The sequence below is a fragment of the Onychomys torridus genome, chromosome 10 (genome assembly GCF_903995425.1).
Source record: "Onychomys torridus chromosome 10, mOncTor1.1, whole genome shotgun sequence".
Lineage (NCBI taxonomy): Eukaryota > Metazoa > Chordata > Mammalia > Rodentia > Cricetidae > Onychomys > Onychomys torridus.
Window position 1 is genome coordinate 84,629,651 of NC_050452.1, and position 5,304 is coordinate 84,634,954.

The window sequence follows — 5,304 nt, forward strand, 5'->3', positions numbered from 1 at the left end:
GGCTGTCTATTTTTGTTTCTATGGTAACAATATAAGTTATTTTATAATGTAAAAGAATTTCTCTTTCTTTTGAGGTGTTTTTATGTATGTATGAATGATTGGGGAAGGTGGTATGTAAAGTAATGATGCTCTTCCAAGGCTTTAAGGCAACTATTAACATTGCAAATAATTTCTTTCAATCTGTCAAAATTACTTCTCCACAGAGTAATTCATTCAGCAGATATTTACCAAGCAGATGTAAGCCAATTGTGATTCTAGATGCTTTAGAGATGACAATGAACAGTATATACAAAAGTTCCTACTCTTGTAGTGGTACATTCTGCCATTTCTCATATTTGACCAACATATTCTGTTTATTAATGCAAGCAGTATATACATTCAGGGTAAACAAATGAATTATTTTTTAAATTCTCAGAAGTAAGAGATGAATGAGTGGGATGAGCTCTTCTGGCAAGTGCTCTCATTTCAGAAGACTTTTTTGTGTTTATGTAATAGAATTAAATGTACCTCTTAATGAATGTGCCAGCCCTGGATGGGTCATCTGTGTCAACTCCTTGGGTCCTCAGGCTCAAGGAACTACCTAGTGGGGGTGGCCAGAAAGAATGTAAGAGGATGAGGAGGAAAGCTGGGAAATTCTGTGTCTTGGTCATGACAAGGATGTTGCATACATGAACTTAGAGCAGCTGTGGTTGCCTGCTCAAGATCTGTTTGAGATTAAGCCAGTCAAATGTCCTGCTTATTGGAGAAGTGATTCCTGAAACCCTACCCCTTAGGGATGGCTGCTGATGGAGGGGGTTACCTTTATTAGGGAGTATGGGTTGCTGGTAGGTTGGTTATTCATGCTCCAGTGGATGTCCCCACCTATGTGTACATGGACAGCACTGTGTAATTGGACCCAGTGGGTTATTCATTAGGGGGAAAAAGGTAGGGTCAGCTGGAGAGATGGGTCAGTTGTTAAGAGTACTTGCTTCTTTTCCAAAGGACTGAGTTTGGTTCCCAGATCAGAATTTCAGGGTTTCCAACACAGATTCATTCACACCTGAGTATACACATAAATTTTTTTTAAAAAAAGGAAGGAAAAAAAAAAAGGACAAGGACCAGGCATGTTAGTACTTACTTTTAGTCCTATAACTTAGAAGGTAGAGTCAGAAAGATCTCTGAGTTCAAGACCACCCTGGACAATACAGAAATACCCTGTCTCAAAAACAACAACAACAACAACAACAAAAACGAAGTTGGGATGTGATGTGTTGGGGGTCTTGGTGGGAATGGACATGACCCAAGTACAGTGTATGCATGTATGAGATTTTGATGGAATCTTAGGGATTTTTTATATTTAAGAGGTCATCTGAAGACAGGTAATCTCTCTTGTGATCTAAGGCATGGATACTGTGCCAACTACTTCTATGCCAACTTGACACAAGCTAGAATCATCTCGAGGGGAGCCTCAGTTGAGAAAATGCCTCCCTAAGACTGGGCTGCAGACAAAACTGAAGAGCATTTTCTTTTTCTTTTTTCTTTTTTTGGTTTTTCAAGACAGGGTTTCTCTATGTAGCTTTGCGCCTTTTCCTGGAACTTACTTGGTAGTCCAGGCTGGTCTCAAACTCACAGAGATCTGCCTGGCTCTGCCTCCCAAGTGCTGTGATTAAAGGCATGCGCCACCACCACCCAGCCTGAGCATTTTCTTAATTAGTGATGTATGGAGGAGGCCCAGCTTATTTCTGGTGGGGCCACTCCTGGGATGCTGGTCCTGGGTTCGATAAGAAAGCAGGCAGAGCAAGCCACCAGGAGCAAGTCAGTGAGCAGCACTCCTCCAAGGCCTCTGTCAGCTCCTGCCTTCAGGTTCCTGTCCTGTTTGAGTTCCTGCTCCAACTTCGATGATGAACATTGATGTGGAAGGATAAGCTAGTAAACCCTGTCCTCCCCAAGTTGCGTTGGTTATGGTGTTTCATCACAGCAGTTGTAACCCCAACTTGGATAGAAATTGGTACCAGGATAGTGGGGTATTGCTGTGACAGACCTGACCATGTTTTTGGGAGGATCTTGGAAGGACTTTGGAACTTCCGGTGAGAAAAATCACCTGAGTGTTGAAAGCCTTGGTGAGCTGTTCTGTGAGAGCCTGGAAGATGAGAATGTTGAGAGCAGTGCAGGTGATGGGAGCCTGACTGAAGTTTCACAGGGGTTTGAGAGTCCCTTATTGACTGTCAGGGCCATTTGCTGTTTTGGTTTAAGAACTGGTGGTTCTGGTTAGCTGGGACTGAAGAAACAGCTGTGATCTGCAGGATACCAGGACCTGCTGGGACTTGGTTTGCTGTGTTCAGATGGTGACTGTGCTCTGGTTCTCCCTTCTTGAAGTAAGAAAGTATTTAGTTCATCTTTTTGATTTTATAGGAGGCCGCAGCTGAGAGACTTTAAAATTATTTTTATTATTTTAATTATGTGTATGTGTGTGTGTCTGTGTGCACATATCACATGAATGCAAGTACCCACAGATGTCTGAGGTGTCAGATACCCCTGGAGCTGGGTAACAAACAGGCAGTTGTAAACCAGTAGATGTTGGGACTCAAACTCAGATCTCAGTATGTGCTCTTAACCACTGAGCTATCTCTCCAGCCTGAGACTTTAAACTTTTAAAAAAGATTTTGGAGTTTTACTGAGACTTTGGATTTTAAAAGAGACTGGATATTTTTAAAGAGACAACTTTTTTGAGACAGGGTTTCTTTGCGTAGCCCTGGCTTAAAGAGACTCCTTTTAAGGTGTTTCAATTTGTAAGGCTGTGGGACTTATTAAGTTTTAAAAAATGGTTTTATATTGTGATATCTTTATTAATATGCGATCTTGTTGATGAACAAGGAAAAAATGGTTCTGGTTTAGTGGTGATGTGTTTGCGTGTCAAACCGACCAGGGGTCAGTGGGCTAGTTTCACTTCAGTCATATATGGAACTGTAACCCACTACTTACCCCTTTCTTCCCCAAGTTGCTTTAGTCATGGTGTTTCAGCACAGCAATAGTAATCCTCATTAGGACAGAAATCTTACTGTTTCTTATTCTACTGCTGTGGCTAAATTCTCCAGTATTCTGTTGGGAAAATGTAGTGAGACCAGGCATCCTTATCTTGTAATTGACCTTAGAGGAAGCATTTTCAATTTTTTACTGTATGACGTTAGCTGGGAGCTTAAAACAAAACAAAACAAAACAAAACAACAACTATTATTGATTCTTTGCAGATTTCACATGCATCCCAATCCCATCCATCTCCTGATTCCCCCAATCTGTCCTCTGCCCTTGCAACCTTTCCTGCCAAAAAACCCAAAATTTAAAAGAAAAACCAAAACCAAACAAACAAAGCAAAACAAACAAACAAACAAAAACAAAAAAAAGAGAAGAATCTCGTCATGGAAGCTGTAGTGTGACCTGAATGCTGAGTCACACAGCTCACCCTTTAGTCTGTTCATCTTCACTTGCAAGTGTTCATTGCCATGACTCAGTGGTCTCTGGCCTCTGCTATACCATGGATAATGAGCTCTCACTGGGGCTCCTCTTGGATCTCTTGTTGTTGTCCTGTGCCCTGGAGACCCTGCGGTTTTGGATTTGTAGGTTTGTCCCCTTCACATGCTCTAACAGTTCATAGATGACCTGGATTTGGGATGGGCCAACTCACAGCCCTGGTTCTGGGTCTGGGTGGTAGCTGGGTTGGGGAGCCTGACAGCTTTCTAGCTGGGGGCTTTTGGTTCAGTTGTGGTACATTCTATACCTAATTTGTTGATAGTTTTTTTATTTTTATTTTTAAATCATGGAAGTGTGTTAGATTTTGTCAAATATATTTTCTGAATTTATTGAGATAACTGGTTGTTCTTATTTTTCTTAACATCATATATCACATTTTTACACATTGAATCTTGTACTCCAAGATAAATCCCCAAAACTTGTTTTGCTAGTGTTTTGTTGAGATTTCTTGTTATCTGTGCTCATTAGTGACATCGACCTGTAATTTTTCTTTTGGACTTGCCTGGCATTGGTATTAACATTGTAATGGGTTACAAAATGGATTGGTACCACCACCATCATCTTCGTCTTCTCTCCCTACCCCCTTAGAAGACTTTGAAAAGGATAGGTGTTAGTTCTCAAATCTCTGCTAGAAATCTGCTGGGAAGCCAATTTTTATTTTCATTTTTTGATGGGAGGTTTTTTTTTTAAAGATTTTATTTTTAATTATGTGTGGGTATGCACATGTGACTGCAGGTGCCTGCTGAGGCCAGAGGCATTGGCCCCACCCCCAGAGCTGGAGTCATAGGCAGTTGTGAGCTCTCTGCTGTGGGTGCTGGGGATCCTGCTGGGGCCTTCTGCGAGTGCTGTAGGAGCTCTTACCTGCTGAGCCGGTTCAGCTTCCGCTTCCGAAGTCTCCATGGGAGTTCTTATGTTATTGGTTCACAGTCTCCTTGTTTTTGATCTGTTCAGGGTTCTCTTTCTGATTCAATCTTGATAGACTGTAGGTTCTTAAGAATGGATCCATTTATTAATTGTTGTGCTCAGTGTCTGTGCTGCTGGTGTTATATTTAGGAAGTGGTCTCCTGTGCCAATGCATTCAAGTGTACTTCCTACTTTCTCGTCTATTAAGTTTAGTGTAACTGGATTTATGTTGAGGTCTTTGATCCACTTGGACTTGAGTTTTGTGCATGGTGACAGATAATGGATCTATTTGTAATCTTTTACACATCTGACAGAGGACTGATCGCCAAAGTATATAAAGAACTCAAGAAACTAGACATCAAAAATACTGAACAAGCCAATATAAAAATGGGCTAAAGAGCTAAACAGAGAATTCTCAAAAGAAGAATCTCAAATGGCTGAAAGACATTTAAAGAAATAATCCTTAGTCATCAGAGAAGTGCAAATCAAAACGACTCTGAGATACCACCTTACACCTGTCAGAATGGCTATGATCAAAAACACTAATGACAGTCTGTGTGGGAGAGGATGCAGAGCAAAGGGAACAGTCCTCCACTGTTGGTGGGAATGCAAACTTGTATAACCATTGTGGAAATCAGTATGGCGGTTTCTCGAAAAATTGTGAATCCATCTACCTCAAGACCCAGCCATACCACTCTTGGGCATATGCTCAATCATACCACAAAGATACATGCTCAACCATGTTCATAGCAGCACAGAACCTGGAAACAACCTAGATGCCTGTCAATTGAAGGATGGATTAAGAAAATTTGGTACATAAACACAATGGAGTACTACTCGGCAGAGAAAAAAACGACAGCATGAAATTTGCAGGCAAATGGATGGAACTAGAAA